The sequence below is a fragment of the Balearica regulorum genome, chromosome 12 (genome assembly GCF_011004875.1).
Source record: "Balearica regulorum gibbericeps isolate bBalReg1 chromosome 12, bBalReg1.pri, whole genome shotgun sequence".
NCBI lineage: Eukaryota > Metazoa > Chordata > Aves > Gruiformes > Gruidae > Balearica > Balearica regulorum.
Genome location: NC_046195.1, coordinates 2010611 through 2034254, shown reverse-complemented (window position 1 = coordinate 2034254; position 23644 = coordinate 2010611). Strand labels below are relative to the sequence as shown.

General features: G+C 41.3%; 1 protein-coding gene across 5 annotated transcripts in view; it reads right to left on the bottom strand.

The window, feature by feature from the left end:
• MYO9A (myosin IXA) overlaps positions 1-23644 on the bottom strand; it is a 181436-nt gene that overhangs the window by 156093 nt on the left and 1699 nt on the right. The window lies entirely within an intron of this gene.

Genomic DNA, 23644 nt, shown 5'->3' with positions numbered 1-23644 from the left:
AAAATAGATGCAGAAAATACCTTTTTCAGAGCCCAAGAATTACACCGGCGTTAAGGACAAGACTTGTTTTATCCTAAAAAAGATCAAGAGCTTCAGAGAAGAAAACGCGGGGAAATAAAGGCATCCTTCCCCTACTAATCCAGCCCTGCAGGCACTGGCGGTAGAAGAAACCCGACTACTGCCGCGTCGAAGAGGATGCGCGTTGAAGGATGCAGGGCGGCACTCCAGTATCACTTACAGCTTCAACAAGCATCACGTTTGAAATAATAGCCGAGCAAAAAGATACTTGCCTTTCCAGAAGCAATAGGTGTTACACAAATACATCGCGCTAGCACCTAAATGCCACTTTATGGCTGCGTTAGAAAATTTCTGAAGATAAGGGAAATAAACGGCATCTTATTAAAAAAAAAAAAATTTATATGGTATCACCAAGAAATAATTTCTCATGTTGCAATTTCATTGTAATGTAAGAGTATTTTGAATATTGATGATCTATATATTAATATACATCAATTGATATTTTATATATATATCTCTCTCAGAATATTGATCCTTTTGAAAGGATCTTGTTGGGTTAGAGAACCATGTTGTTCAGCAGATCATCAGCATGGAGGTCTCCTTCCTCAGGAAACTCAACCCACTTCCAGCACAAGCCAAGACAAACCAAACCTTCTTAGCCTTGCTTATCGTGGAGCCCGCGCACACATCAAAATAAACATTAAAGTGACAATATCTGTGCTGTATTTCCCTAAAAAAAAAAAAAAAATTAGGGACCATTTACATAACTGAATGTCACCACATTGTTTCTGAATACTGGGTCAAATAATATCTTGATAATTTCAGATATTTTTCCTGTAGTCTTAAGAGCTTTGAAGTTATCTGGAAGAAGTTAATACAGCTTAGGTGTGAAGTCAAATTTAAGTGCAATAGGAGAAGATATAATAACGTCATTACTGATGTTCTCTCTTCCCTCATTTTATGGAGGATTACAGACGGCAAGCGATAGTGAGAAAGGGATAATTTTAAAGCCTTCTCACAGAACTCTTTCTGGCAAACAATCTGCTTCAAATAAAGTTTCCCAGTGTTCCCAATGCAATTTTATTACATTTCACAAAAATTATTACCCGCCTGCTCCCAGTGACCCATGAACACAAAAACCTGAGCTTTCCCTTCTGCCAAAAAGACATTTCCAACTTGCCTACCTATAGGATACACACTCCTCAAGATTAAAACAAACGATACCAAGCAACTCCGACTGGTCAGAAGCCACATACCATTTTTTCACATTTTAGGTAAAACATACCTTTTAACGAACGAGAGTTTTAATAGCTAATTCTCCAATTTTTCCTTTCTGTCTTGTATTCTTTAAGACCATACAGGTAGCTTCCACTCCTTTAAACACTTAAAATCCTACAAAAATAGTTTATTTTCAGAGCAGAACTACACGAAAGCTTGTAGTGCTGACCTGAAAGCATCCTTAGCTCCTCGGTCCATACAGGTACCAGTTACCCAGTCCAGTTATCCATACCGCAGGCCAATGCATAGCTGGTAGCAACCTATACACTCTATAGATAGCCTAGCTAGCACAAAGAATAGATCTTAAAACATTCAGATATCAAAGGGAAAAGAATATTGAACCTGCACTGCCAGATCTGCTCAGTTACCTTAAGAAAACCCTAAAAAGCCCACAAAAAATCAAACCAAACAGCAAACAGGATGAATCATATTTTAAACAAGATTTCCAGCAACTACTTTGTGCAAAAAAAAACAACCCACCAACCCTCTTTTTCCTCTAAAGGCCAAATATATAAAAAAATATTAATCCCACAGATAAAGATAATTTAAAAGCAAGGGCATGAATAGGATGTTGCATTTAAACTAACCATAAAACAATATATTCAATCTCAAAATTAAGCTGTCAAATAAGTGCCACAACACAGGAGTGGCTTTTAAACTCAAAGAAGAGTGTTCTGAATGCATCAGGACATGAAACCAAAAAACAAAAGCCTTCTTACGGTCTACGAAGTACTGAAAAAATCCCTTGAATTATAGATGACAGCTTCCCTAAAAATAGCTATTGTCAGCTACCTGAAAAATACAAGCTTTGTAGTTCTCTGAAAACATTAATATCGAAAAGAGAAGCAAAAAATAAAAAAGAGCTATCCAAGTATTTAATAATGCATGTTGTCAAAATAGTTCAAGGCTGCTATTTCACTAATTAATATTGATATTCTAAAACTGAAGGCACAGCTTGTTTGAAATGCCACCAGTGTGCTGTGTGCTCCATCACTGCTCATACTTGTAGCACAAATCTCCGCAACGCCGCTTGTCTTTTTGTCCGCTTACCCCTAACGGGGTTAGAGCTTCCTAAGCAAATCTTACTTTTTTCCCCATTTTTTAATCTTGTTTCTGAATTCTGTAGCTGCAGCTCTCATGAGGACACAGAGCTGCGATCAACGGCTACTTTAATTGTTCATTATGTAGCTGAAATAAGCTGTGGATTTCACGTGAAGGACGAAGAGAACCTTGGCATCACCCTCAACATTTCGAATAGGGAAGGGAAGAACTGGATGGATTACGGCGATGAGGTTCTTTTGGGCAATTAGAGATCCTTTTAATAAACAGAGGCGCACTATGGCAATGGGGAGAAAGTTTCCACCTCCACTGCTCGTCCAGGAGCAAAAACACAGGAGGAAGTCAAGTTGCATTAATTAGCTAATCACGTTGCTATCCTCTGCAAGATGGGAGGTACCATTACCGAGACTCACTTTTTTTATTTGCTGGATTAAAATAAGCATTGGAATAGCATAGAAAAGACCGCTTTCTTTTAAAAATAAAAAATTAACAGCAAAAGGAGAAATTCCTACGTGTGCACGGTGTTTTCATGGGCAAAGTGCTACAGATCAGTTCTAGCATCCAAACACAACATGTATAAAAGACAAACGCTTGACCAAGCGAGGAGTGGACCTTTTAATGGCTCTGTTAGAACTACAAGCCCTGGTCAAGCTAAATTCAGCTTCTCCTTAAGGTTATCAAGTTATTGCTTTTCCTGATGGAGCAGATCTGCTGACTGCAGTCTGCAGAAATTCAGCGATGTTCGCTGACCGATGCATCCATTAGGGATGCCATAATTCACCTTTTTAAAATGAAACAAGCAGGAAATGATCAAAGATCAACTGCAAATGCTGTGACATAGCACACTGCTGTAATAAACACGTATTTTTGGGTAGCTCTGATATCCTCCGGGTTATTTAAAGCCAGTTTAGGGGGATTCATACACCTTTTGCTAATTGTGCATCATCAATAAGGATTAAGAAGAAAGCATCCTGATTTCCAAACCTGCCAAGCAGGTAACTCCATACGGCAACCCAACATAAAGCAGGACAAGCAGTACCTACAGCAAGGATTAAAATGACACCGGGGGACAAAGAGATGCATGGACTTGGCATTTCGTTTGAATCTTCCCAGCTTTGGGCAAAAGCTAGGACAACATAGCAGCTGGGATCACAATTTCAGTCTCGTGCTTGGGTAAGAGCTTCCATCTTAACCGGCCAAGCTAGAGCTTGACACAAAATAGGGTATCAGGAATGTAGCTGTTGGGCAAATAAAATTCAAAAGTACATTCTGGAAAATAATTTAAAAAAAAAAAATCAGTATATTAGTCCAATAAGATAAGAATTAAGCCAATCGAGCTAACAGCCTGAATCTCATCATATTCTCTGGAAAAAAAAACAAAAAAAAGCCATCTCATCTGGAGGTTGGAGATCTGGTTTCTCTGGAGATCAGGCAGCAAAAATAGAAACATTCACAAGACTGGCAGTGGAATGATTTCCATGCTTCAGTGGGCACAAATTAAAACTGAGCATATTCAATCCAAACTAGCACAATGTATTTGCTTTTTCTCTTCCGTTCAGAGTGTCTTGAATTTCCATGTGCCTTCCCTATCTTTAGGAGGCCTATTTATTCATCCAGAATAAGCAGTGGGGGGGTGAGCTTCCCACTTTTTTTTTTCCCCCCCATTGGCAGGCATGATTTTTCATTAGGATAGAGCACGGCTACAAAAAAAAAAAAAAAAAAATTCTGACCTGGTCCACCCTCAAAAAGGAAAGATTAAAGCAAATGGGAAACAAATAGTCCTCGAGCACACAGCTCAGGCAGCCTGCACTGCTAGAGGTCAAGCATCCCCAGATGGTTTAAGAAATTAGATGACAGAGATTGCGGCAGCAAAGTATTAAACATCTCAAAGATAATTCCCCAGCCCAAGCAGAAAATATCATGAGGAGAAAGAGAAGCCGTTTTAAGCCAGGTCTGCAAAACTGCTTCTTTGACATCTGTTCATGCATTTACCGCAGGGCAGCTTAGAAAGCAGCTCCGGTGACGGCGTCTGCCCTAATTGCAGTCAACAGATAATCGTACTTACCCTGAAAGGGTTAGCTGCTTTCAGGGGTGCCAAATGCAATGAGAAAAATCTCTCCTCCATCTCGTATATTCATTTTCTTTGAAACCTGCTGTAAATCTAAAGCTTCCCCTGGGATATTTTGGGTTTGAATGCTTCAAAGGTGATTCTTCTAATTATTCAATTATTAGCTTCAGTTGCAGGGTTATTCCAGAGAAAGTCATCAGGCCCCCTCACCTTTTACTTTCCACCACGTGCCAATCTGTCTCTCCCAATTTTTCTTTTCCCCATTCAAGGGGAAGCAGAGGCGCCTCTTCCCCACAAAACATACAGCGATCTCAGTACAGAAAACCATTAATTCCACCTGACGCAGGAGAGTAAATACAGACATCCCTCCAAAAACTGCAGTACACATGGGTTTTAAGCCTCTTTCTTTGTGAAGAATATTAGCAGTATATTTTAGATACTTTCTTTGCTAGTATAAAGATGCCATTGGTAACAGAAAAAGAAAATTCTGCATTTAACTGAGCTGCAAGAACTGATTATAAACATAATCCTTAAGTTTCTTGAAGCTCTTTTTTAAATTATTATTATGACTTTTAAATTAGACAGCAAGCAAATAGCTTCCATAAGCTTGACACGATTTCTAGACCTTGTTTTCCATCTCCAAATATCCTCGGAGAAGGGCTTGTTACAGCAAGGTCCTCATGACATTCACCTCTTTCTGCAGTGGACCTTTCATTTGATCCGACCCCTATAAACAAATTATTTCCACAAAGCAGACCACAGTTTCCAAAATGTTCCCCTAACTCTTAATATTATATTGGGTATATTGAACATCAACGTATAGAGATGAGGAACACGAGCACGTGGTAGGCTTTACCAAGACCATGAGTCCACACAAAACCAAGCAAAGACCACCGTGCAACTCTCCATCCCAGCATACCTCCCCAACCTCGGCCCCTGGAGCAGACGCAGAGCGGGATGCGGATTTAGGACAAAACACGACACCAGGCTGGTGTCCCTGCCCTTGGAAGGGGACAGGACGCAGCCAAGGTCAACCGTGCGTTATCTGAAGAAACCGAAACGCAATGCTGATTATAGTGGAACAGGCTCAGATAACACAGCTGGTTTCCTTTCTACCTTTTATTTGCATGAAGGACAACTGAGATGGGAACTACTAAACAGTTTTGCACAAGCACATCATCACCTAGAAAAAAATAGGGCATTTTCCCTATACTAGAACCTCACTTAGGAGAATCAAACATCGGTCATAAAAGAGAAACTATAATTTTTGCCACTTTAAAATATGATGTAAGATCACAAACCTCTCCCCCTAAAGTCACCAGACCTCAATACAAAACCACCTTCCAAGAGCCTACCTGAAGAAGTGGCACCATTGACTTTTCTCAAGTTACTCAAATTTTTATTCGGATTCACCAACATTGCAACTATTTCAGCTGAAATATTTTCAGTCTTAGGCAAGCATCTTGTCTATCTTTCTCATACTCAAAGGATTTATTTCAAAATGCTCATCCACCCAACTAAACATACCTAGAAGTTGCACGAAAATCATTTTATTTGAAGCAGAAGTTAGGTGAGAGGGACCATAAGCCATTTTAACCGAACGCTTTCAGATTACTACGAATTATTCAGCTGGCACAAGGCCAGCACAACTCTCCACATCAGAAAAAGAGGTTGGGTAAATCCAATAATGTGTATTTAAAAAGACAAGTCAACGAAATTAGTTCAATTTTCTCGCTGGAGGCAAAGCAAGGTCATTATGAAACAGGGAGGGGAGGGATGAAGAGGGGATCCAACAATAAAATAAAATAATAACAAAAATCAGAAGATTTAACCTATTGGGTTTTGCGATTACTTGCACTCCATTTCACTGACAGAATTAGAAACATTAGGACAGCAGCGCTGGCCACAACAAGCAGCTGCCCCGGGGCCACGGCATACAACAAGCCATCGGTCGGATGGTAGAGAACCATCACCCTGCAGCGATAATGGGTCCGTCCCGGAGCAGATGCTACCTCTCAGCTCTCATCAGGCACGCAAAGACACGGCACATGAAGACACGGCGCTTGTCGGATGCACTAAGAGCCACGATAAGCCGCCGGCACGAACACAGTCGGAAGAAGGCGCGGGTGCGTTACTCCTGGAAATTTAAAAAAAAAAGCTAAGGAAAAAAATTAAGAATGCATTAAAAAGGAAATCGTGAGACACATTTATCTCGCACAGAAAGGTTTTTAGGACTCATCTCGGTTGACTGGATGAATGCCAAGTTATTGCTAATCAACGTGCATTGTTCAGAAAGGACTGAAATAGGTCTCCTCATTTCCTTTACCGTCGCTGACATTTACACACTTTTTTTTTTCTTCTGAGAGAGAGAAGATGATATGAAAAGTTCTTTCTGTTCATATCGGTCCCATCCTTATGTTCCTGCTCCATAAAACGCTGTCCCTGATATACCAAGTCCACCTATATTGCATGCATGGGAATCACAGACCGCGATTTGGATCAGAATCCTGAGATTTAGCTGACTTTCCAGGATAAAAAACTTGTTTCCTATTTTATCCTATCTTTCCATCCTCAGCCCAAAACTCACTTTCTACAGAAAAAATGCATTTTAATCTGTTTAGGATTATTATCCTTATCTATACCTTGGCTGCAGGCAGAATGTGATCTAAAGTTTCCTAGACATTTAAGGGCACCAATGGTTTTTAAGCTGTTAATATTTGGGGTCTGACAGACACATGGGAACCTAGTTGTTGTATTCTTGGTTGTCCTCACTGACTTTATACTCGAGTCTCATGGATTTTGCACTTTCCTTGAACCTTTCCAATCAAGTCGGCGGTGAAACTCATCAACTTGACTTAAACAAGCATCCTAGACCCTAACATTTAAAGAACAATCAGGCTTAAAAGACAATTTTTAAAAGAATGAGGGCTTTTTGTTGCTGCCCTTTTTAAAAACATGTTTCTCTGAAACAGAGCTTTGGGGATTTTTTAATTTTTTTAATAAAGAATGAAACACCAGACCAAGTTATTCATCCTCATAGTCCATAACCTACTGGTTTGGGATTTCCCCCCCATCAAAAGTCACCCCAGGCTCTCAGGTTTTCAAGAGGAAGGTACCTCCTGCATCTCCATCTTCCAAATCGCTATCAGTGAGAGGATTTTCTGATTTTTATTGTCTAACCTGTTCACATCCCTCCTTGGAAGTCTCCTTTATCACTTAGATCCCAGCCATAGTCCTGAAATCAACTGGGTAGAGGTTTCAGCTTCAATAATCTAAAATACAGCAATGGATTTGATGGAATAAAGTCACTCCCAGTGATTATATACCCATCCCTTTCTAAGTGCTCAATTTATTTTCTTGTGTCAATTATTAGCATCCATATTTTCATAACATTTCAAGATTTCTTCTCTACTAAGACCATAAGTTCATACTATATATTAAAGGATGTTAATTTCTACAAAAGCAGTAAAAATAAGTCCGCTATGGGAAAATAAGCATTCTCTCTGCACTATTTTATCAAGTTAAGATTTATCAGAGCAAATACCAACTTCTCTAAACAATTAAAAAAAAAAACACCACACACACCCATACTGGCATTCTGGTTTGAATTCTATCAGGCTCCATTCATCATAAAACAAATCAAATTTTAATTAAAACCCCCAAACCCTAAGGAAGTGCGCACAAGGAAATTTCACAGCCCAAACTATGAAATAATCCAACTGTGTATCTTTTCCTCCAAACTTCAGTCACATCTTTAGTCTAAGGACAACCTGTTCACCTCTAACACAGGCCACTTGAAACAAGCTACTATATTTGTTTCAAGAAAGTTTCGACATATTTAGTACCATCCAGATGCTGCTAAATTTATCAACTTCAGTACACTGCTCCAGTGATCTAGGTAAATTAGTGAAGCCTCAGCAGCAGTTCGTAATTGCAGCCGAGTTTATTCTTCAAGCACCCATCACACTTTGTTCAACGGGAAAAAAATCATATCCTTCCCAAAACAGATCGGGCTTTCTCTGAGTACATAATTCAGTCTTATAATTTACATTTTCAGTTACCTACGGCGATTTAAGCAGGAAAGATCCTGCTTTGCCTCGATCCTTTGAATTCACTGCAACGCTTACAGCTTCTGCACGAACTCCTACCTTCCTCAATAATTAATGGTAGAGAAATGATGGTTTAGAAGTTGCTCTTCAAGGAAAACATCCCACTAGCGGGCTGAGGGGGTTAACTAAGTCTAATAAACACTTCCAGAGTGACTGCATGATCTCCTCGTCCTCACACCCAAGGTGTCATCCTTCCTGGCTCCTCTAAAAGGCAACAGGAGACGGCACCTTCAGAAAACACAAGTCATCTCAGAGCTTCTCTGAGAACATGTATGCCTACCGCTGCTACCTGAAAAACACAATACATATTGGCATCATATGGTAAAGTAAAATATATAAGCATAATTATCCCTCCAAAACGCCTTAGAGAACATATGGTATGGAAATGAAATTGCCTTAAATCTATTAACTTGCCTATGTGATGAGATCAACAGAAGGGAGCGTGAAAAAAATGTTTAAAAATATATTCAGTGTAGGATCACACAACTAAAGCACATTCATCATCCGGATAAAGTAATGACACTAGGAAATGAGCTAAGTAAATCCAAGATTGAAGATTCATTTTCTGAAGTGCATCTGTTTGGCTCATATCACCCCAAACCTCATCATTTAGCCATGCTGGTTTTCATCTCAGACGCAAAAGATGCAAGAACATAAATCAAAAAGGCTTCTTCGATGAGCAGCCATGGAAAACACGCTCCTAATTTTTTTTTTTTATAAATAAATAATCTGGATCCCAGCAGGTCCTTGCCACAGCCCTCCATGTGAATATGCAATGGATGACATCTCGTTTCAGGTTGACCGGGTTTTGGGGTTTTTGGGTGAAAGAGTGTCAATCTTCACAAGGGAAAGTTAAACCAGCTGGTTTTTCACTGAAGCAGATGAGAAGCACTGGATCAAGCCAAGTGAATCAAGGCGGACAGCACATTCCTGCAGAGGAGGTGGTATCCTTGACTACGCTCCTTCCCTGGGATTATCTGGCCACCGCTTTCAGTGATTGGAAATGAGGAAAGCCAAAATGGAGCTACCATGGAGCCAGTCAACTAGTCAAATGGAAACATTTCTAGGGATGGCAAATATTTTTTCCATTTCATGCGCCAACAGTACAAGAAACTGGCCAAAACTCTGGCCGAACACATCCACAGTGGGACTCTGATTTTGGATCAGGCAGACAGAAAAGGGGTTGACTCTCTCCAAATGAGTCAAGTAGAGGCCCATCACACCAACCACCAGAAATCCTGTTAGGTTGAGAGGTCTACAAAGCAAGCGACACAGAGATTTGGGGAAAGTTCCAAAGGAAATCACGCGCCAGCTTGTCTGTCTTCTCCATGCCTAAGGGACTCCGGTCACCAGTTCAGTTTTAAGGTAGACAACACAAGTAGAAGATTACTAGACCGGGACCAACCAGAAGCTGTTAGGAAGTTTTAGTCCCATGAGTTCTGCTGGCAAATATCCACAGGAGCAGGAATGAGAGGAAAACCAAGCAAGACCTGGACACACAGCAGCTTTCAAATTTAATATGTGGATATTTTTTGATCCATCCAAATTGAATTTTGAATTACGTCCACTGAAATTACCTACGTTGATGACTGCTCTGTATATTACGCAACTTGACTCCAACATGCTGATCTGGTTACTGATTTTGTCAAACTAGAGTCTGCTCCATCACACTCCCATCTCTTTTCAGTACCCGCTTATCTCCCCGAGGATTTGCGGGTCCCTTCGGCTCTGCACCACCACCACAGCAAACCGAACCACCATTATGTGCCTACGCAAAGAACCATTAAATCGGATTAATATCAAAGCCACCAAATGGTGGCACTAGGTCATTTAAAAGATGAATTAGGAGAAACATAAAGCGGAGAAGGTTAGCCAATGAGTTTACACAGATATATGATGAAGTGAGAATAGTTTACTTGATCTCCCATAACATGATGAAGAATGTCAAAGCTGGTTTTTTTTCTTCAGATTAATCTTGAGCATGGCAATTCATGGGCTGGCTTGCCATGCTTCGCAAGGGTTAACAAAGGCGCGCTCTCCAAGGAGTGTCCTGGTGTTATTTTGCAAAGGATTCCCCCATAACATAAAACTTCGACAAGAATTTTGCATAAGGACAGGAAGACACCTCCTCTATCTGTAACACCTACCATCTCTACCCTAGCGCTACCTCTCTCATCAGCCGCAGGATCACCTCTGGAAGCAATTTGCTCTCCCCAGTCCCCCCACAAAAAAGCCAAAAAATCCCTATCACAGCCACCAGCACTCTAGAAAGTCATAAAGACACTTTAGAAATACCTCATTTAACGTGATTTTTGTCTTCCTTTGTGTCTATGCTTTCCAAGCTTGAACAGAAGTAAATAAATAACAGCCCCCAGCCACCTTCCGACACCGATACCATATCTCGCTCAAGTTTTAAGGCTCGGTGCAGCTCTACTTGCTTGTTACAGCTCTACTCGCTTGTTACATTCCACAGCAGAAGATGCTCAACCTCCGGGATCCCTCTGCTCTGGAGCAGGACAGATGAGTGGTTTTATTTGCAATGGCAACAATCTCCTTCGGGCCCCCATTGTCATCCTCCTCCTCCTCGCCAGGTCGCCGGACCGTGTAGGCGCTGAAGGAACAGGCTGCATGTATTTCAGCCATGGAGCTGGAAGCCCTGGGCTGACGCGGGAGCTGCCCACAGACACGGGATTCTTTATGCATTTTCTGCATGCACATCGTAGGCAGCAGCAGAAATACCATCCACGTGGAAAAATGGGAAAATATTTTACTTCTGTGATAGGGAAGAGGCCATCTAGCTAAATCCAGCTTTGTTTGGGGGCAGGAGTGCCCGTCTTTGCAATGGATTAATTCAGGAACGCTGATAAGTCTGTTTTCTGTGCATAAAGCACCTACATTCAAGCTCAACCGCTTTATCTCAGTGAAGGATAAAGCCCTTGGTGGAAATGCCCTAATATTTGTCTACTCGCTTATCAAGCAGGAACCTTATTACAAAGGCTAATTCAAGCAGAGATTAGATTTCACATATGAAGGAATGAACAATAGCATCAGATATTCTTCGCACACCAGTAAATAAGATTAATGCAAGTGCCACTGCTGTGGGTTTTCACCTCGACAATGCCTTAAAGAAGAAAAAAAAAAAAAAACCCACCCTGCTACCTCCAAACTGATCTTCCCAAACGCTTCATCATATTTCATTGCATAGACATCACCTCGCTTCTTGGCGAACAGCAACTACAAATAATCTGCAGGAAGCCACTAATTTCCTGAAAAGTGGGTTAACCAAGAATCATAGGAAACAGAGAAAATTAAAGCTGGGTATAACATCTTGACTAGGCTAAGCATGCTGCAGGAGGGGGGAAAAAAAAAAAAAGTTGTTTGCAGCACTGAGCATGATCAGAAATCTAATCATGCAAAATTAAATAAGACTATTAAAATCATTAACACAGACCTAACAAAGAATTACTTTCTTCAGCACGCTTGTGTACAGAAAGCCACTTTCCACACTGGGGTAAGTTTTCACCTAAAGGTGACCATCTAAAATCTTAATTAGAAATACAGCCAACTTAGTTGTAAGATATACCAAGCAAATCGCGATACCTTGCAAGTGAGTGCTCTCACCGAAAGGATTAATTCAAAACGCGAATAGCAAAAAAGAACTCAGCAATGCAGTGAAATTTGACTTGCTTAACAATTGTGCTGAGAGATCATCAACACCAGCTGAAAAAAATAAGAAAAATTGCTTGAATATACTTACAAGTACTATAGTAGCCCTCCAGAAACTCCAGAGATTGCATGATATAGATGCAGAATAAGGAGGTGATATGAAAACCGTAACAGCTCTGTGCTGCGGACTCCGTCATAGACATGAAATAACCAAGAAGTGAGCAAAGGAAAGAAATGTGTATGCAATGTGGCAGCAAAAGAGGAACCAGAGTGATTCGGTATTTAAAATGTCACTGCCTAAATAAAAATTGACGAGGCTAAATCCAACAGAGATAGAAAAAGAAAAAAAAAAAAAAAAAAGGCAAAACTCCCTTTTCGGGCACTTGTCTCAGCCGGTGGATCAGCTTCCCTCTGATCAGAGGAAAGGCAATCTTACCCTGCCCCAACCTGCCACGATGTTGCAGCAAAAAAAATCATTATTTTTATGTGACCGCATTGCTCTTCTCTTGCATTCTAATACATCCTTACTGAATTAACTTCGCATTTTTTATCTGTACCTCTAAGGCTCTTCCTTGTGTATAACTTAAGATCGCTATCAAGAGGTTGACGACTCTGCCAGCTCAGGATGCCAATCTCCATTTCCAACCCATTAAGGAAAGAAAAAAAAAAAAAACCCACCCCACCATTTTCATGATTTTCCAAGACTCTCCCATCACACATTTGAAAGGCGCAGCCTCTAAATATTTATACATCCTTTTCATATTCTCTTAAGCTTTTCTCTCCCTTACACGATACCTACAGAACAGAAATATCCCATAGCCAAGGCTGTAGGTGTGCCAAAACCCCACACTAACCTATAGGTTTTTGTCACCCTCCTTGGTAGACCCTATGGATCCATCTCAAACCATGAAGTTGTTTGCAACTTCTGCAAGAGGCCTGGGGCTGTAACTAGGGCACACAGGCAACATAATAAACAAGTAGGATAAGCCTAAAAATACTACATAATACTGTAAACCATTTATAAAATAATATTAGAAACCTAAAAACCATTGACAATGCATTTCAGTTGGGGAAAAAAAATCTAAAAAAAAAAAAGAAAGAGTAGAGCTCACAACGAGGAGGTTCTTGCATCATGTCACCAGTGACATGTCCTGCAGATCAATGTCCTCTCCTAGGTCCAAGCTGTGCCTTTCCCTATCGGCAACACCACTCCTTGCTCCAAATAAATAAGCTTATGAAAAAACCTTTACTATTTCAAAGGTTTAAAGCTAAGTTGATTTAACCAAAAATGAGGGAGGGGCATTCGTATTGTTAGTTTTACCAAGAGAACGAAGGAGAGGAGAGCAGGAGTCTGCTGGCATCACAGCCCTGAGCAAAGCACACCTCTACCTATACCCGCAGGAAAAAAAAAGGAACTAAAACTTCCCTTCCTAGCCTCAGATTTTCCTAATCGACAAACTAAAATCCTACATATCAGTATCAGCTCTACAAAAGAAACTAAAAAGTGAAAAAACTGCTCTGTTGATCTCAAAGGGCTTTTTCCAACCCATTCCCAGTTGGGCAAGATCCTCTGGACAAGCACGTGTCTTGCTCAAAGCAGCAAGAAGAATCCCTTCTCAGGATGAATTCATCGACTTTATCATTAATTCCCTTGAGATTTGGGTACATCTCACCATCTTCAGCACAACAAGAGATCCCAGGACCAGAAAAACAGCCTTCATTCACTCAAGGAAGGTCCTGGTTCAGCTCTGGTTTGAAGGCATGGGCTGCTCCTTTGATGCCCTGCCAGAAGTGGCCTCCAGCGAGGAAGCCCGGGATGAGTCACACCACCGGCAGAAGGAACTTGCCAATCTGGATTGAAAAAAAGGATGGGTGAAACTTGGGATTTTTCTCCCTTCCCTGCCATCTCCACTTCTGCACAGTGATTCTCAGTAATTACATGCTGCCCCGCAGGCAGTCCGGCAAAGGAAAAACAGAAATAAACGGCAGAAACACAAAGGGTCTGCCAACCAAGGCTTTTTTCCTAAAAGGAGAAAAATTGAGACAAGGGGATGTTAAGGGACTGAAAGGATCATCTGGTAAGAGCACCATAAAAACTTTTTTTTTTTTTTTAAAAACTGACTTGCATAAATTCCAGTTGGCACAGGGGTTTATTGCTTTCCACACCTGCGGAGCTACGAGCCAAGAGCTCGTACCGCTTCTGCATCACCTCTTTAAATACCGTGTCCTCTGATCTGAGTTAGTTCATACATAAATCCAGAAAAAAACCCTTTTAAACCCATAATACAGCCTCAAGAAAAAGAAGTTTAGTCTCAGTTTGCTCTCCAACTAGGGATAAAACACATCCAAAATTGATCCATGTTACGTTTACATAAGATGCAGGGGGAAAAAATAAGTCTTTTTATGAAAATATAACATCTTGAGTATTAAAGACTTAAAAATTATCGCACAATTCCTTTTTCACAGAAAATGCATTTACTCAATGGTTGAGGGTAGCGTTTCTTTTCTTCATTCACTATCACAATCTATTGCTATTCAAAAACATATTAAAGAGGAAAACCAGTAGCAATAGCTCCTCTGTCTTATCAGTTCAACTTGGCAATTCTGGTAATAAAACTACTACTTCAAAATGTTCTTTACTTAAACCGAAACTGCAAAACATCTGCTGTAGCTGCCGACCTTGCTCCACACCAGAGCATTTGAAATCTCACTCCACGGCGCTTTATTGGGTTTGGTTTTGTTTTTTAATCTATGCAGCCCAACCACTAATTTAAAGGAAACCGTGCTGGATGCTCTAATTGACCCCGTTCTCTTCCTTCCCCATTTTGTCTCTATAATTAGCCCTTCCCAGCTCAGCCTAGCAAAGGGAATCAGAAACAAGACCTTTCTGAGCCACACCCTGCAGACCACAGCAACTGCCTCGTATTGTTTTTGCCCAAAAATCAACATATGCTGCAGCATTAACTGCTTCAGGACAAAAATAAAACTCAGAAAAAAGCAAGAGTAAGTGCGTATTCACCATTTTCAGGCATGTTATAGTGAACGATGCAGCTAACCCAAATGAAAGTTTCACCTGCGACACTAAATCCACTGGGCATACTTTGTAACATGAGCAAAAATACTGGGTTTCCTCAAAATAATATACAGTTGCACAGCAGTCCACACTAAATTCACCTACCTAGGATTTGCACTGCTGCGTATCTCAGTACACGCACAAAACGCAAAGAATAATTCAGTTTTGCACTAAGGCACCAGAAGGACCCACACCTTGTTTCTTGAGAAATTAGATGGCATGTAGAGAATGAGGAAAGGAAACACATTAAAAAAAATAGCCTTATCAGCAAGCAAATGCCACCAAAGAAAATTTACCTCCCTACTTGCCTCTACAATAGGCGATGATTCCTACCAGGTGACCAGAGTTGTGGTTATTTTTAGGTACTTGAGAAAAAAAAAAAAGAAACAAAAAAGACCAAAACCAGCAACAAACACACACCCCGCACCCCCAACCCCCAAAATCTCAAAGCCTAAAGGTCCAACCTGGCCTGACCGACATCCACCGTGTCAACCATGGCATCTTCTGTCTTGGTCTTCACATCAGGATGATACTACAGCCCAATGCAACGCTTCAAAACTAAACCAGAGAAATTTTTTTTTGGTTAGTTTTGAGCTTTGTTTCTTTCCACTTCACTTCTCCCACCTCTAAAGTTCCAAGCGCACCCATCTCAAGAGGCTGTTCCTGAAGAAGGTGCCCACCAGAAGCTCCCCAAGGTCTACAAAGCACGACATTGGTGTGCACCAAGTCCCTAACTCACTATTTTCTGCTCAACTTGTACACTTGACTTTGCAGCTTTACAATTATTTTGCACCCCACAAAGCTTTTTTTGTTGCACGGAGCTTAGAAACCAAAAGGGGTTTTTGTTGCATGCAGCTTAGAAACCAAAACAGTTGCATTTTTTGATGATTAATTACCATTGCCAGGTAAGACCGAAGTTCTCCTCTTCAAATCCATCAGTGGCCACTCGCTAAATATTATCTTGGTGTTTCAGAACTACAGCTCCCCGAAGCACACAGATACGCATACTTCCATAATGATCAGGAATTTCAACGTTTATACGTTTAGAAAGTTAAATTGCAGCTGGCGGGAGTCTCACTAATAACGGCAGCATCTGAACCTGTAATGATCCTTCACCTAAGGAAAATTGTTCAAGTTTTTTGAATACTTGTCCCCTCCACCCCCTAAAGAGCATACCTGAAAGAAAAGTATGTAGATTAATGCTCCCAGAAAATCTAAACAGCAAAAAAGAAGGTTGATCCAGTTCTCCCAAAAAAAACCCCCCAAAAAACCAAAAAACCCAAAAAACAAAACTACCTTTTTCAGTGCAGGAGATAGTCCATGCTCGAGTACAAATAACACAGAAAAACTGCACCTAAAACATTTTAAATCCATGTCTGCAGGTTTTAATTTCTTTTTTTTTTTTTTTTTGCTTGAGATTTAATTTTTACTAAAAATAAACACAACGCAAAAGAGAAGATTGCAATCTCCCCACCACACAGCCTGAATCACAAATATCAGCACCGAGCTACTTTTAAACTGAGTTTTTAAGGGACTTTCACACGCAATTGAAAACGGTTTGGTTTTAGCACCAGAGACCTCGCGCTGGGGCCGTTCGCTAGAGTATGACAACTGCATAAAACTTTTCATTGAGCTTTTACTCCTCAGGTTTCACACGTTCCCGGACAAAACAAAAATGAAAGCGGCATGAAGTCTTGAGCTCGAGTAGGACAGCTGCACCACAGAGAAGTAAACCAGAGGAGGAAACCCCTAATGTCGCTAAAAACCCAGCCAGTGAACACTGCAGGCAAGATTCACACCTTCCTTCAACAAGAACAGAATACAGAAAAATACGCAGGCAGGGTTTTAGTTGGGTTTTTTTCCCCTTGTTTCAGTTTTCAGATCTTATTTCTTTCCAGCAAAGACTTTTAGGTGGGAGAATGAATTCTCAATATCGCAGACATGGACTTTGGTGCTCACTTTTTTTCTCTATTCCATTTTCCTTTCCCCATTCACTGAAGGTGCCTTTTTTTCTTTTTTCTTTTTTTTTTTTAACTTTCCCCTCACGTTTATTGCATTGCTCACCACAACCAAATAGCGACGGTTCTAGAGAGGCATTTAAATCACATAAATAGAGGGAAAAAAATACAGTGGCATATACAGTAGAGCTGAACTCGGAAACAGTTTGTTTGAAGGCAGGCCTGCAGCTCCCATCCTGTAATTAAAAAGGGATTTGAGCTTGAAACAACACACAAGTCCATGTCTCTTCCAAAGAGTGGTAGCAAGCGATGGGCAACTGTTGCTCAGTCGTCTCCCTTGGCAATGTATTTCTTAGAGGTACCATTTCAGCCTTACAAGAAGAAATATTACTGCTGATATTTATTAATGCTAATAAATTCCTTAATTAAATCACTGCAGACTGCAGGGAAATCGGAGATGTACTTGGAGAAGCGCAACTACGCATTGAAACAGGTCCTGTGCTTTGACAAGTCGAGATGCCCTTGGTAATTGCTAGAGTCGCGCAAGGTTACGCAGTGAGCAGAAAAAGGATTTTTTTGTTTATAAGATCGTACCTGCAGACTCCGCAGTTGCTGTTGGTTAGTTCATTCTGTTCATAGCTGAGAAATACTCTTAAGATTCCTCGTTATCTGCTGCAGGCACCTCAAACCTGACCTCTGCTCTGCATTGTCCTCCTATCTCCTCACCTACCTTCCAGGCACGGCGGAGCGCCTCCGGATAAGATTATCCGAGGCGATGGCCACAGCGAACGAGCCTGCTCTTCTGACACGAAACGCAAGCGCCTGCCTGTGCAGATTATTTATGCAACGGTCCCTCTGCGAAGAATAAAACGCGTAGCGTGTGCCCTGGTTGCTCACCGAGACGTTTCACCTTGCTTTGCAAACGAGGTGGCCCAAATCCAGACTGAGTTGCCTGTCCGCTCCATCTCTCTCCAGTGAGCCCTTCCCGCTGCGGGGCCGTATCTTTATTTTCTGATGAAGAGAAGCAGAAGAAACAGTGGCTCTGCTTCTAAACAACATCTGTCCAAGTCCCTTCTTCAAGCAAGAGTTGCTCAGCTGTCCTTACCACCACCACCAGCAACAAAACCCACACAATTATTCCCTGTTTACTGGGCAATCAGTGAATTAAGGAGTAGGGACCGGCTCCTCCTGCACTTACATTTCTCCAAAAAAACCCCCAGAAGGGCTATTTACCAACATAACCTTCCAAAAAAATACTTATTCTGAAATCTTAAAAAGTTGGTTGACATCATTTTAATCAAGTGGTATGTTTCTAATGATCTACTGCATTCAGTTCTTTATTTTTTACCTAATGGGACCACATTCCTTAACAATTAAATAATTTACTAATTCCTCCCGGGGCAGGTTGTTCTATGTACCCAACAAGCATAAGCCAACCTAACAGTTCTTAGACAAGTACTGCAAAAGCAAAAATGTCAACGTTTTCGAGAATTTTATTTTGGGCTATGTATTTATGTAAAGTATGAAAAGACGGTAGAGTTGCGGAAGTCTTCTAAAGTAAATATTTTCAGTTAACTTGTTTTAAGTTCATCCCTTGGAACCAACCATGTAGATGCCGAATACAATAAAAGAATTCTTGGCGGTCTATCAAAAACATTCATGGTCTGGGTTGGTCTTAAAGCTCAGGTTTTTCAAAGATACATCTATATGGATTCCACTTCCATTAATGCTCAACCATGATATATCATATCCAGGATCATATACCATTTTAAAGGTCATGCTTTACAAGTAAGAGAAGATAGTTGTAAGAATTTTGATTAAAAAAAAGCATGGCTGCTATCAGATTATCAGGGTTTGGTGGATAAAAGCAGAGACTAAACAGGCAGCCAAAGGAGGAGTAACTCTACCACTGATTCGAGGTCATTTTGGGGTATGCCACAAGCAATTCAAGGTGGAGAGACGAGTAAAGAAGATTCAAAACTGATATTGAAACTCACATAGTTTTGCCATTTTTACATTAATAGTGGCAGAAAGCAAAGTAGCAGCATAAGAAAAATCAGTATTCACGTACCCAGTATGCTAAGTTGGGTCCTAAATAGGTAATTAACAACCAAGAAGGAAAAATATCAAATAGCAGCCCATTACACACCGAATGCAGTACTTCTGGGCATTACAATGTGTGTATCTTAAACCACATTTTACCTCTGCTTCTACACACGGTATCCAAGCAGGGCAGATCCCTGTTGATCCTAACAGGTTTTTGCAGTAACTCCCATGAGTTGTAGGATGGAAACCAAGATGATTTCTCTAAGAGAAGCTGAGCGCCCAGTTTGAACCATGGAAGACGCCAGGGTTGAAAGGGCCTGATCCAGCCCTCCTCTCGATGAAACAGCTTTAGACAACCTACAGCTACAGCCAGCATGTTCCTAGGGACCTTCCACATCCATATGGATTTCATAAACTTTCTCTGGGACATGAAATAGACACTTTAAATGCACCCAAGAACCCAACGGAGAGATGAAGGAAGACCACAGTAGAGCTACGCCCACATCTTGCTTTAAGTCAGGCGCGTAGCTGAAAAAAAAAAAAAAAAAGCAATAACTCATGCGAGATGAGAGCTTGGATGAGCCGAGAGCTTGGATGAGCCACCTCACATGTTTATCTCACATCAACAGCAAGAGGATGAAACCAAGTGGACACTATCGATGTTCCTGCTGGAAGATGGAGAGTTGTAGCTTGAAGGGTCCAAGCGCACCCTGGCTTGTACCTGGGGCATCCTCGGTGCACCATGGGCTTTCCACTCTTAAGACTCATCTCCCTTGAAGGACAATGGACTTGGCAGGAGACCTAGCTCTGTCTCTTCACGAGTCTCTTAACGAAACCCTGAAGAGGGCTGACAAGAAACGCCAAGAGAGCCCGAAAGAGCGACCCACAGCTTCATTTCACAGAGCCGGTGCCGAGCCATGCCTTTGCATGGCGTGGACAGCCAAAGGCGTACAAGAACCCTACGCAAGAAAGAGACGCCTCATCCCTCTCCAAAGGGATGCTCATCCGTGCTGGAAGAGAAACCGCAATGCAAGATTTTAATAGCAGAAAGGAATCAGGGGAGCAACAATAATCCTTAAATCTACAGGTATTTATTTGTTATTTCATTTTGCCTAGAAAAATAGCACACAACCATTTCACTTCCAAGAAGTTTCCACCAAAATGCTGCAGCGCCGGTCACTTGCCAGCTTCAAGCTGATTATCAGCAAATCAATCCAGGTGAGGACTATCCCCGTTCCCCTCCCAAGATTAACTTCAGCCAGGTCAGATCCTCTTTCAACTAAAGCCTGCTACCAGATCAGCTTAATGAAATCATGGAAATGCAGCGTGAAGTGGCAGTTTAACACGCTTGCAAATGGAAGGATGTGCTCTGTGAACAAGGACTGCCACGGATCACATGTAATCTTGTTCTCCTTGGACACTTTCCACCCAACGCAGCTCAAACCGCTCCCTTTCCCTTCTCGTCTCGCAACCTGCCAACCACAGGTGGAAGAAGACTGACAGGAGACATCTAAAGCTGCGAGGAACCCAGTCTGACCGCACACAGCTGACCCTGCTGAGAGCAGGATTTCGGACAGAGTGACCTCCTGAGGTCCCTTAAATCCTACGGCTGGTCCTCCATCAGAAGAACGCGATGGAGAGGAAAAAAATAACCTAGAAGCAGCAATACGCAACTGGGTACCATTAAACCAGGGAGGTTTTATTAAAATAAAAACTATTTGTGGCAAAGACATACAGCGCTCACTTCACCTATAAGACTTTTCCATAGGGACTTGTTGTAGGATTCCTCCCCACGGGAAAAAAAACCTGCTACCACGATGACTAGTAAAGCCGTAACTCTCACTAATATTTTAAAAACAGATACAAAAATTAGTTCAATTCTAAAATCACTGTTCAATGCGCTTCCCTTGTGAATTTTTATATTTTCTGAGTTCATATGTTTTGTTGAGTTTGCTTTTAAATGTTTAATTCCCCAGATACAGAAATTAAGACATCAATGCAATCACAGGAGTGAGACGTACATCACACCACGGCGTTCGACCTGCCAAACACGGTAGCAAGATTTAATAGCAAAGAGGCACCCAGAGAAAACAAAGACTATTCCATTTCCCTTTTTTCCTGTTGTTATCCATTTTCTGGCAAGAGTTTCACATATTTGGTTTATATATCCTCAATCCTGAACACCTGTGCCTTCACACATATAACCAAAGTCTGTGGAAAAATTTGGCCTGCATAAAGAAAAATAAAAGACCATAAAAATAATCTCAATTCCGATGACCTACAGACATCCCACCGGCGACATTTCATCCTCACAATTCAATGAGAAACCCACGCCTAAGCTTTGCGATAATCCCAGTCATCTAACCTGAAAACACAGTGTAATATTTCTCTAGCAGGAAGCCCAAACAATTAACACGCTTCTTCCCAGAGCGTGGAACTACCCGGACACAACCAGAAGTCTCCGATGATGCTGCTTTTGTCCAAAGGAATGCTAGAGAAAGTCTCGAATTTGCAAACTTAAGCCGCGATCCTTTAAATATTTATGCTTGTGTTTACTTTTTAGAGAAGAGAGAAATCCCATTCACTCAAGAGGAAGTTAAGCAAATGTAGGCACGCAGGACTCAAGCCTGAGAAAATAAGATGCTCTTTTTAACCTCGACAAACAAAAAATCCCAAAAAACTCGCCTCCCAAAGCCAAAACCTGCACCCAGCCAGTCTTGGGGAGCCAGACTCCGTGACCTGGCTGGGAGCTTCATAAACTACGTAACAAATGTGCCTTCAATCTGAGGGCGACACAATAGCAAAACAACCCATCTAAAACTGACGGGATTCCTTCCCGCAGACAGCAGCTCTTCTCGGTCTGCCTTCATACTTCTCGAGTACTTCACGTGCAAGTGGGACTGCAATCCTGTTTTATTTATAAACCAACAGGACGCAGGAATTTCCAAAATCAAGTTAGACCAGCCAAGACACTTCAAGGGGTTCAATGACCTTGTTTTCTCCCTACTAAATGTATTTTTAAAGGAATTATATCGAAAAGCTCCACGGTTTGGAGTGAGAACTAGAATTTGCCAGAAAGCGGCCATGCTACACCCACCAAAAACCAACCACCCCAAACGGTTTTAGAAACTCTCAGATCACATTTACTCGCAGTCTTACTAGACTCAGCTTCAGGACTAAGTGGAGCACTTGGTCCCAAGGCTGTGATGGTGAACCTTGGTCTTCCTCACCAGCAGCCCAGTGGTATCAAGCTGCAAAACCATCCCTGTGCTCGATGGGGAGGATCCGTTCTTCCATCTGGAGCTGGATACCGTCCTCCCAGAAATCAAGCGGCATAGACGGGCGATTAGGGTTTCTACTACAGCCCTACCTCAAAATGAACTAAATTAACGTTGCGCAGGTAACCTCAGGTTTCACGTTTCCCGAGCGCCTGACCTCGCATGCTTCACATTCTCAGAGGTTTTCTTGCAAACGTGATGAACGCTTGCTAAAATCACCGTGAACATCCTAAATAAAAATAATTTAGGCATGAAACAGTTAAGATTTTCCTAGCAAAGGATCCCAAAGGTTTGCTAGTCTGAGTTTTAGGCAACACGTATCGATGTAAAAGATATTGCAACAGCAGATGTCACTTCGGCCATTTGATTCCCTTAAGGAATCAAATTAAAGAATCAATTTTAAGATTTAAATCTTAAAATGCAGCTTCCCCACCCAAAAAAAAAGGTAAAAATGTAAACTTTATAAATCATGACTGGAGCTGTGGATGCACAGAAGAAATAAGTCTGAGGCACGCTCTGCAAAACTGAGTTTATGTTTTAATACTTTTTTTAAGAAATAGAGAACTGAGGTATTCAAAAAAATCTTGTTTCAGAGGCACCACTGATGTACCACAGGCCTTTAAGAGAGATGAAACATCTCCAAAGCCATCCTGATTAATATATTGATCGCAATAAATAAATAGAGAGAGAGAGATATATATATAAAGTTACATCATCATTGATAGATCAGGAAACAAAAAGCTTTTTAGTCATGTGCCAGTGCTGCTGAATTACCTTCCCTACTGTTAGCAGCCAGACCGACAGCTTCCAAAACAGTCTTGGGGATGAAAAATCACAGCCAGGAGCAAAAGTGAGAGCTGGGAGAGCCTCCACAAGGGAAAAATGCAAAGAAAATCCTCTTATTTTAATTAAAAACTGTTCAAAAATGAGAAAAGCCACTGAAATGGATGAGTTTACTGAGAGACATAAGGGAAATCGTGATTATCGCGTGACTCCAGGACGACGGCCTGAAGAGAAGATGCTCTTCAGCAATAACGCAGCCTTCTCCGACCCTGACCGAAGTTTGCTGGCGCTCGTGGTTAAGCTCAGCT